At 35.1% G+C, this 11,797-nt stretch overlaps 1 long non-coding RNA gene across 2 annotated transcripts; it reads left to right on the top strand.

Moving 5' to 3' along the window:
• The first annotated feature begins 241 nt into the window (after positions 1-241).
• LOC106625269 (uncharacterized) lies at positions 242-2,121 on the top strand. 2 transcript variants are annotated; one of them, XR_004976879.2, is made up of 4 exons: positions 242-1,152; positions 1,207-1,277; positions 1,352-1,433; positions 1,497-2,121. It is a non-coding gene; the product is annotated as an uncharacterized lncRNA (long non-coding RNA). The 2 variants fall into 2 exon arrangements; XR_001331073.3 differs by having other exon boundaries at positions 243-1,152; positions 1,204-1,277.
• The last annotated feature ends 9,676 nt before the right edge of the window (positions 2,122-11,797 follow it).

Raw genomic sequence — 11,797 nt, 5'->3', positions numbered from 1 at the left:
TATATTAACTACATATTTAGGTAATAATACAAACCTTACTTAATTATATATAAAAAAAAATTTTCTGGAGTTCATCATGAATTAGGTCAATTTGCACATATATACATACGTATATGTTTTGTACCGAAATATAGGCAGAATCATGGAACTTCTCTATAATATATTATATATTCTCCGCCAAGAGTTTACCCAAAAAAAAGTTTTCCGTGAACTCTGATAAAACTGTCAAACCATCAGAAAATAAGTATGTTGACAAAAGAATAACAAACAAAAGAAAAATTACATTAATTTCCAACTTGATACAAAAATTCAATCTCAAAATTGCTTCAAGCTGAGACTACATAACTTGCATATGTATGTGTGTACATTTCGCAACTAAGTAGAATGCCAATATTCTTATAGTCGTACGATGACCTCCATTGCTTACGCATACAACGTTGAGAAATTGGAACTTAGATTCAAATACGCATAGAATTGAACATTTTTTTTTTTTGATTGCGTAACAAACAATATCACATTGTTGTCAATAGCAATAAGAAAAGTTTTTTGGTTTATTTTTTATAAGACTCAAAAAACCCAACATAGAAAACTGACAAATGGCCTGTAAGTTGTATATAAAAACTAAAACACTTTCGTTAATTCGTGAAATAAATTTAATTTATTAGTTTATAGTAAAAAATTTCTGGTGAAATTAACTAAATAATGTTATAGGAAAAAATTTTGGTAATTTTTAAATAAATAATTTATCTATTGGCAACATATTTGCCAATTAAGTGAATTATTAAAAGGGATTGTGATTGCGATGATGAAAGGAATTGCAAAATTAAAAGGAATGCCGAAATGCGTAGCAGCGAGTTGTTACAAAACAAAACACAAAGCGTGCCACCCGAGGACGAGCGACACGGTCCCTTCGTCTTCCCTCGTCGTTCCCTTGCCTACGAAAACCGGTTAGGGCGGCAAAAACAGTCCTCGTCTCAACATGCACATACATGACTTATGACGCTTACACATTTTTGCGTGCAATCGTTCATCCCAACACAACGCGTGAACGAGCGGCATGGTTTCTTCGTCTTTCCTCCTTTTCATGTGTATTATTTGGAAAAAATTTTATATAAAATTGTTTTATAAATTCAAAAGGCGTTTATAAAGAAGGTAAGTTCTTGAATTTTATTTTTCTAAAGAATTGAATAAAAATAATTGCAGAAGACCAAGGAATACTCTCAGTGCGCTGCCCGAGCTGGAAATCGAGTGATATTTTTCCCAATGGTGATTCCAAGGTAGGTTGCCCTATTTTGTGCTTTAAAGTTAGAGTTGGAAAGACCAATTACTTACATTGTCTTGCCTTCTCTAGGTTGCATTGCCTTGCATTAGCTAACCTTTGCGAAATAGTGGGTTCTTTGGTCGCACAGAGTTTGGGTGAACGGGCTACATGGGTAAGCATGGCTGAGCAATGCTTAAATGAACTACTTATAGATTTACTTTGTGTATTTTCTAAGTCTTTTTAGATGACACTTTTTGCTGGTGTGCCGTCAAATAACTCAACATTGAGTGTGCGGCGTCGAGAAGGCTAAGAATGTGCTGTGTCGTTTGGAGTACACCTCCTTGCGGAAGGTAGCGGCCAACACAGCTATTTATACGCAGAGGAATGTCACCGCAGAAGATCAAAAATACGTAAATGTCTACTATGAGGTCAGGACCAAGAATTCGTAACTGTCTATTATGAGATGCCAGCACACATTTCGCCATGGTTGCTGCGTATCGAACTGAAATGTGTAATTTTTTTTTAAATTGTTTTTTTTGGTTCATTGTACCAAAAAAATTAAAATGGAAGATTCATATTAACCTAAAATCTTTTGTTTGGTTAGAAAATATCATCTGCTGAGAATTTAACATTTTCTTTGGTTACCTATACAAGTTCAAGGTACAGTAAAATTTTGGACGTTTTTAACGTACACGTTAAGGTAGTCAAGGTAACCACTGTAGATAACATATCTATGTAAAGTACGATGGTAAATATTGTAATCCTCAACTTTTTATATGAGTTGTCTACAAACCTGCATGCATTTATTTTTAAAATATAATATATATACTTTAACAAATAAAAAAGAAAACAATTTTTAATTCTTTTTTACTCATTTTAGATATTTACAAATTTCGATGAAAAGTTCTCTTTAAATTATAAAATTTAAGATACCTATTAGTGTTAAGTACTAAATTAATTAATTTAAAATAATACTGTTTAATTAGGGGCATGTATGTATCTAATGTGCGGATATTAACAATTAATAAATAAATGTAACTATTATTGTAACCTATAAAAGTTACCCAAACAATATTAACTATCTATAAACCATATATAAGATTTTTAACAAAAAAATAATGATAGTGTAGTATGGGTTCGTTCTAGATGGCAACAACGACAGCAGCGTTGCAAATTTGTGAAAGTGTCACGTTCTGTATGAGTTTCTGGCAACACTTGCAACAGCATGACGTTCTACTGTCATTTTTTGCACGCTATTTATGCAAATAATCGACACACTAAAGTTTTGTCTGCTCATCGGCAGAGTATCAGCAAATATTCAACACAGTTGCTGTACTGCTGTAATTATTATCAGATAATGGTAATGATAAGAGACTGCGAAAATGTTAAATAAAATCTTTTTGAGTACAAATGTGTAATTCCTGATGAGGGAACATCGAATTATATAACTTCGAAAAAGAAAAATACACCTCGCAATGTTCGAAATGCTACAAATAGACACAACGAATGTTCGTAAATGAATTATCGTCGTGTATACCTATTTAGATGTGTTTTTCAATTTCTATGATATGACAAAATTTATAATTATGAAAACCTTCTGAATTAAAAAGCTGTGTTACCGGTAAAAACCCTAGAGTTTATAATAAAATAAACATTTAATAGGCAAATTTTCCAACTTATGTATGTGCGTTGTTTGAGTAATTGCTTATTGAGCAAAGGATAACAATAAAACGGTGGCTAAGCGGCCGCGTTTCCACTTTTGAGGTGGCTGAGATCGTAAGCGTGAAGGAGTTAAGATCAACCCAAATACGAGCATATAAGTTCGAATCTTAAAACTCATGCAACTTCAATTTAATTTAATTTAATACTTTATTAATTGGAGTCTTAACATATCTCAATTAAAATACTATAATAGCATATTTTACTTCCTGAGATAATTAAAATATTTCAGGAAAATATGTTCATATGTTTAGGTTAATTGAATATTTCCTTACTATGCGTATTTACACAAATGTGACAATAACACATACATTCTTAAATACAATTCTACGCTGATGCTTGCTTCTTCTTGCCCCGCACAAACAATGACTTTTGTCTACACTTTTTGTTTTTTGCGAGAAGCAAGTTGAACGATCGCAAGCAATGAGGGGTCAGGGGACAAAAAATTCAAAAGACGACTTTGTCGACAAACATATATACATATATATATACATAAATATGAGCTCGCATACATATTTACACCAAATTGTGCGAATCGTCGCGGAGTTGACAAAATTTGTTTCAATCGACAATTTTACGACAACGTCGGTCGGCTATGTTGTCTCGTTTGTCCTTTTTGCAGCGCTTTGCTTTGACTTATGATTTATAATTGACTTATGCTCTTTTGAAATACTACAGCGCAGAGCTATGAATGAACGCACTTTGCTTTGAAACAGACGCACGTTCCTTATGAATGAATTTCTTGTCGTTGTAATATAAAATACTTAGAAAATATCTCACGGCTTATATGTGCTTGAATATAATTGGTCGATGATGGTGCGTCTACGTTTTTTGTCACTTGCGCGAATATTTGATTTTTTACAAAAGGCATATTGAGGTATATACATACATATGTAAATATGTGTACATACGTGAAAAAATATTTGGACATGCGAATGAAGGTAAGGCAATTTGGAGAATATTCACATACAAATTGTTAATTTGAAAGAAGTACACGACGATAGCTGTTTGAGTACACACATTAAACCCACTTCTTGTAATATTGCCTGTGGTACTGCTAGTATAGCAGAATTCCTTATTGCAACATCAAATATTTTGCCTAAGTTCAAATCCTATCACAAATAATTTCTTATTCTCTTTTTTATTTTTATAAACCTTTTTTTATTACATGAAATTTTAAATCGGTAAATATGTACTTAATGACACCCACTTCGTAGGGGGTTGGGGTTGTAAAGGGTGACACAATTAAGTGTCCTTTTTATGAATTTGAAGGAATTACCCGTCGGTCACCCCTCAAAAAAACGTTATGTAGATTACAAATCCGTGAGCGGAAAGTGAATTTTTTCAATAATTTATGTATATTTTTCAATATTTATTTACACACTTTGCACATATCATATATTCAAGTCACTTAGTTGTTGTTGTAGCGGCAAAATTCTGTAGAATTGAGATCTCTTAGCTGTAATTACCAGTTCAGTGTGTTAAAAATTTTCTTATGAAAAAAATATACTGAAGAAATATAATAGTCAAAATTTCTTTTGTGCCGCGTTATTATGGAATGAATGAATATCGGAGATCGTCGAACTCCTTTCCGCACTGGCGGCCTTCGGCCGCGCTTCAAAAACATAACCCTGGTCGGTCGAAAACCGGGGTGTTCATAATTCAATCACGTCAAACTCCTTTCTGCACTGGCGGCCTTCGGCCGCGCTTCAAAAAAAATAACCCTGGTCAAACTCCTTTCTGCAGTGGCGGCCTTCGGCCGCGCTTCAAAAAAATAACCCTGGTCGGTCCAAAACCGGGGTGTTCATAATTCAATTGCGTCAAACTCCTTTCTGCACAAACAGCAGCGAAAAGGATTTTGACGCGATTGAATTATGAACACCCCGGTTTTGGACCGACCAGGGTTATTTTTTTGAAGCACGGCCGAAGGCCGCCACTGCAGAAAGGAGTTTGACGCGATTGAATTATGAACACCCCGGTTTTTGACCGACCAGGGTTGAATTTGGGAATATGCTGTTTTCACGAAATTTTTACCCTTCATATAATTTTTTTGAAGGGCGGCCGACGGCTAAATCCACTGAAATTATATTTCACAGACTCCCTTCACATACCATCTGCAACCCCAAAACCCTCCGAAGTGGAGGTCATTAAGTACATAATTACCCAAATGTTAAAAAAAAAAATTTTATTGTAAGAAGGGAATTTTAGTTTGTAAAATAGAAAGGAAAAATTTAATCATAATATTTATACTTTTTTATGTAAATTAAAATATACATGTAAAAAAATGAAATTAAATGAGAGTTTAAATTGTTGAATTTATAACGAAAAAGGTAACCAAAACGTTAGATAGTGGTAACCAATGAATAACCAAACAAATAACCCAGAGAAAGGGACGAGGGAACCGATCAACCAGTTTTTTGTAACCAATGGCTAACCAAACAAAAGTAACCTATCGGATAACTAATACATTAATTACTGATAACCTATCGGTAACCAGTTAGCTAACTTAAATAATTATTCGTAAATTCGAATAATGAGTAGTAAAGCGATAAGTTTTTTGGATTCGAAATTAAGAACAGTATATAGCCATTAAATTAGACTTTTATTTAACAATCCAGTGATCGAACCCAATAGAAGATTTGTCGAGAAATACGTCACTATATTTTAAAATTTAATCGATTAAAACTTTACTGATTTATTACAATTCAGACATGAATAATAACGGATTTCTCGATAAATTGTCTAATTTGTAACTCAAACTTGAGTTCGATCGCTGGATTATTATACAAAAGTCCCAATTTAATCACTATATACTTCTCTTTATTTTTAATTTCAAGAACTTCACGCTTACTACTCATTATTGAAGCTTTCCAACTGATGTTGGATCGACCCCGTTTATTTTTATTCTACGCGAAAAAATGTTTCTCACCCTGGTGTTGGACCGACCAGGGTTATTTTTTTGAAGCGCGGCCGTAGACCACAAATTCAAAAAGGAGTTCCACGCGAAAAAATAATACTGTCATAGAGCGTATAACATAATTTTCAAAATGAATGTTCTCTAACGGATGTTATTACTGCTACTTTTGAAACAAAGTACAAACAGTTTCGATTAATTATATTGGAATAATTTCTTAATATTTTTTCTTTTTACGTTTTGGATTTCGGTATTTTGGGTATAATCTGTTTACTTTATTTATTTCTGTTTATTTATCAAAGATATCGATAATGTAACACTGGTTATTTATCATTTTGCAGCTCTTTTGTTATTGTGTGAATTAAAGAATTGAACAATAAGTTAAATATTAAAAAATCTATTTTTTCACTATGTAATGTAATAATAATGTAATGAATACGTACAAACGAATTAGTGAAGTGTTAGTGGCTATATAAGTGAAAAATATAAGTGTATTCATTTTAAATCGAAAAACTACGTACATTAAGTATTTGAAATTTTAACTCTAAAGTTAAATATCTCGGAAGCTTTAAGTTTCCTGTATCTTCATCTATATATATTCTTGATCTGGAGGATCGCCTATATCCGCCCATACCGATTGTGTTCCCGAAATCCTGGGACGGTATTCTAAAGTTTTTCCAAACTGTTTTCGCTGCACTATCCGGATTTTTTTTATTATCTTATTTAATAATTATTTCAATTATTATTTATATATTTTTTTTATTATTTATGAGTTATTAATTATTATTATTGTTCATTAAATTAATTTAAGTATAAATTGGGAAATTAAGTTTATTTAAAATAGGCTAATTTCATATAGCAAATAAAGTAGACGAAGAGATGGGAATGCAATAAATAGTAGAACAATAGCTGGAAGAATCGTGTTAGGGTGGCGTTATCTACTGCAAATCCTCCTCAAACTCATTGTACTAGATCAATATTCCTTTAACTAAACTTCGCCACTAGAACATTAAGACAACTACGAATTCGCTGTCCTGTTGATTCTGGCAATTAATCGTCCATTCGATTTTGTTGTATCATTCATCGTAAAGGAGACAGAGAAACTATCAGATGTAAACAAAGCGACAGCTGAGAGGTGTCAATGGAGAAATGTCAAGTCCGCCTAGTGGTTGAGTTTCTATTGACATCCAAAACGGCCGACTCTTGACCGGACAATTATTGCATATTGTTATTTATTTTTAATTTATAAAAAAGTTGTCCCAAAAATATTTTGTTTATATGTAGAACTTTAGTATATTTTCAAAACAAAATCTGTTTATTTTAATACAGATTCTTAAAAGAACAATTGGCAAATTCCTGAATAATTAAGATATATATTTAGGCCTCTTTTCAACTGTGGTAAATTACTATATATTCACCACAGAAAAATGTAACCGGAGACAAGTTTTATAAATTTATACAAAAATAATAATTCTGTTAAAAACAACACTCAAAAACAACTCACCTTTGTAAAAATAAGACCGTCCACAGAGAACGCATATAATAGAAATGGTTCATGGTTACTCGCTAACGTTATGATTACTCGGTAACGTTAGAGGATTTCACCACAAACAAATTATAAGCGGATTTCACCAAAGTTTTACCCCAGCGGAGCGCAAAATAACAGAATTGAGCATTTTGAGTGGTAAATGAGGAAAGTAATGTTAATTTCAAACGTTCGAGAGCAGATGATATGAACGGCCTTGCTGCTCTGATCCTCCTCCCGGTAAGGAAGCCATTTGTTGCTTCAGGACTTCCCCTCTATGACGGCGGCATACAGCGCAGTTAGGGATACAACTCTTTACTGCTTGCCTGGCACGCAGAATCCAGAAGCGTTGACGAAGAGTATGCAGCATGAGTTACTAGCTCCATGCAGTGTAACCTCATGCGCCTGTGTTAGTAAAAGCTTGACCATTGGCGTTGATTTAGGCAGATAAACCTGAACTCGACTTCAATTGCCGAATTTCATCTGCAAAATGCTCCTCTTGCTCTAAAAGGATTATAGTGTATAATGCGTCCTCCAATTCCTGAGCAACGATCATCTGTTGACGAAAGTCGACGTCTTCTTAACCAGCGCAGGATAATGGCCAATGTACCCAACAATCGAGTGATACTACTGAACCGTTCAGTTAATAGAATAGTGTGTCCGTTTGGACCACGAGTTTATAACGGATGTGAAACGAGTACAATAAATTTGGTTGTATTTCGGTTTTCGGTGAGTAAGACGTTTGACTCATCCTTGCTGAGATTAACATCACTACTGTCCAAAAACATCATCTCTGCTTATTTCCATGCCACCAAAGCATACATATTAAAGCTCGGCGGGTGTGATGCCTCTACTAGCACAATCAGCTGGGTTCTGAGCCGAACGAATGTGATGCCATCGGGCGGGGGATGTCAGCTCCTGTATTCTACGAACCCGGCAAGAAAGAATAGAATGGTAGCAGTTTTGAGCGGTGCCACCTTGGTGCGTGCCGTCAGAAATATGAAACGCACCGAACCGTTTGTGTTCGACGTCTTCGCATAAATAACTGCTGTATAAACCTGTAAGCTAGCTTTGCAAAACCCGTGAAATGATGTCTGAACGCGAGGAATCATTCCCATCCACCGTTCGATGCGAATTTGATTGAGCTCCAGAAGCTGTGATCGATAGTTTAGCCAATCACGGCAAAGATCCTCAGGCAATGGGGAGTCCCAGGATAGACCCGTAGACCAATAACATGCGATAATAATCCAGTAGGATCGAAGAGTCGTGCCACCTCGCTGAGTACACGGTCACCTAATCCCGTTGCCTTTCGTCGCAAGGGTAAGTGTACGATGTGTGCTTACGACGACAATTTCGACAGTTACCAGATGAACACTGTCGATATGAATGATCCGTATGTAAGCAATTGTAACACATCTTCAGTCTCTTTAGGGCTTCAAATCGTTGCTCGATACTAAGAGCCAATAATGTAGGACACCTGGCAATTCGGTGCGCTAACCCGCAATGACCAAAGAGAGTTGCATCCGTGGTAGCCACATGCATCCTCACTGGTCGTTGCTGACGGCAAACCATTAATGAGACCGATGGTTCAGGAGCAAAGCTATGAGCACGTCTCTCCAGAAATTTTAAAAGGTCTTCTAACTGTGGTATTTCTGTACTGAAGCACCTCATACACCAATCTCGCTTAGTTATCGCTGGAAGTTTTGCCATAACACGCAATGCACGCAGCGACTCATGAACCATGTCCACAATAGCCAATAACGATTGTGATGACTCCTGGGTAGCTGTTTTCAGGTTAAGAAAATGGGATACGTGTATTTCCGCTAGCTGCTTCTTATTGTCATAGCGGTCCTTGAGAGCATTCCACACCTCTTGATAGCCACCCGAGTATATTCAATTAACTGCCTGACGAAGTTTTCCAAATTTGAACGCTTCTGGGTATGCCGAATTATGCACCAGTGTTTCAGAGGCATCTTTAAACGCTAACCATTTACACCAAATGACCATCCAGAGACGTTGTGGGACAATTGTGCGCTCCATCAGCGACATTAGATTCAACCCTTGACGATGCGATGAGACGATTAAGTCTGCTATATGCCGCAGTGTACAGCTCCTCTACTGATTCCAAAAGTACATCATGTGGCCCAATCTCGGAGGACTTAGCTCCTCCAACCAGACGATTATGGTTCTCCATGAAGCGCTCAAAAGGTGATTCAAGAGACTTGAGCTCCTGTTGAAAATGAAACACACCACGACCTTCCTTGGCACCTTCCGAGACACGTGCATATATGCGCTTTATTGCTTTCACTGCTGATGTACGCCAATTGAGCTCCGCCATAAAGTCCGAAAACCGCAATTACAAAACGAAATTAAAAAATATTTGTCATCACAGGAGGCACCAAAATGTTAAATAATTAATTTTCCACCAGGTAGAAATCTCAATGCTTTGTTGGGATTTGTACGATTGTGAATCAACCATCTCATCAAACCAGAGATGAGTACATTTAGCACGGAGTTACAATCAGAGAAGAGTTCGTACCCACACGTCCTCCAACAATATTAGGAGTTCAACGGAATTTAAAATACCATAGCTTTACATAAACAAAGATAATTGTAAAGGGAATGAATGATAAACGAGAGATGACATACTTATATAAAACTTAGATAAGACAGTATTGCCAGATCAAACTTGACATTATTAGAAAATAACCGTAAACTAATGTAAATAATCCTAAACAATATGTATATAAATATGTACACTCAATGTTTCATGGAAAATCTCCGTTGTCAGGAATAACCAGTGGCAGATACAGAATTTCTTCCTGGAGGGAATAATTTCCCTTCAACATATTTTTAATATTGATATTACTCCGTATATTCTTCTGAACTTAAATTTTATTCATAAACGCAGGCGTACTTTCAACAGGCAACCTTGCTTCATTCATAAAAACAGACACCCTCTCATCTCCCCGAGCATGCGTTTGCCAACAAGCGTCTTTTCGCAACGATGGCAAAAGCTAAAAATCATAAATTGAACAAATTTCTGATGTTTCCTCTAGAAGGGAAAAGTTGCAACCCCGCAAACCCACAAAACAAAGAAAAAATTGATAAAACTGGCAACAAAGCTTTGCGTCAATATGTATGCACGCTCATATCATAATGAGTGTACATATTTACATACATACGTTGCATGTAGACAAATTAACAATTATAATGGGTACTTTCATATTTGTTTACATGCACACACAATTATACATATGTATAAATATGTATAAGAATATTTGCGACCGCTTGGGATTCTCGTATGGGGTTATGTCAAGCAAGAGGTATACAAAATCAAACCCAGAATTTCTTAACATTGAAATTAGCATTACTTTTCTTAATTAACATTGAAAATGCTCAATTCTGCTATTTTTCAGTCTCCTGATGTTAATTATGGCCATTAATTGTGTGTGGTAAACACGCTCCATAGATAAAATGATCCAAACTCCTCTCTTTGCCTTTCGAGAGAGCTCATGAGCTTTCAGTGCTGCCAAGAAAAACCACGAGTTCATGAGCTACTGAACAGATGACAACCAAAACAATGAACTGCAAGATAAAATCCCGTTAAAATTAACTGACAAAATCAGTTCATTATTTCTCGTAAGAAAGTTTAATGATGAAGCAGCAATAGTTAATGTGATATTGTTAATTAAAAATATTTGTATAAGTGTTTATATATAAAATAAAATTGAGTAGGTGGTAAAATATCTTCAAATCCCTACGGAAGCATATGTGTGCAAACTTTATTTTTTGAATTTTTTTCCCATATATGTAAATATATAAAGTTGAGTTATTTTCAAAGCTCTTATTTTCTCCTCGGTCCTTATAGTTTTAAATAATTAATTATTACTGAAAACTATATTTGATATTTTGTTTATAAAATTTTAAGTTTTTTCTTATATGATGAATTTTGTATATTTTTATATTATTTGTGAATTTTGGAAATTATTGTGATTTTATTTTGTACCTATATGGGTGATATAGGCCTTCGGGGGAACCGAGCACCCAAAACTAACTTCGGTAACTTGCCTTTTGTATACCTCAGCGGTGGTGTAATAAAAATTCCCTAACTTATTTCTTTCCACAGTGGCACCACTGTCAAATGTTATAAAAAATGTGGACTTTTACAGCGCTCTCTCGATTCAAAGAGTTGTCGGATCATATTATCCATCATTCCCCCTGCGAAAAGTGAAATATTTTAATAATGGCCGCACTGTGACCCTTCTCTATAATCTACCAGAGAACGTATATCATAGACAAGGTTCACAGTGCGGCCATTATCAAAATATTTCACGTTTCGCAGGGGAACCGAAAAAGATGAGCGTGTTTCACCAGA

This window comes from Bactrocera oleae, chromosome 3, assembly GCF_042242935.1.
Source record: "Bactrocera oleae isolate idBacOlea1 chromosome 3, idBacOlea1, whole genome shotgun sequence".
NCBI lineage: Eukaryota > Metazoa > Arthropoda > Insecta > Diptera > Tephritidae > Bactrocera > Bactrocera oleae.
Note: the sequence above shows the minus strand (reverse complement) of the source record. Positions and strands in the feature narration are given on the sequence as shown.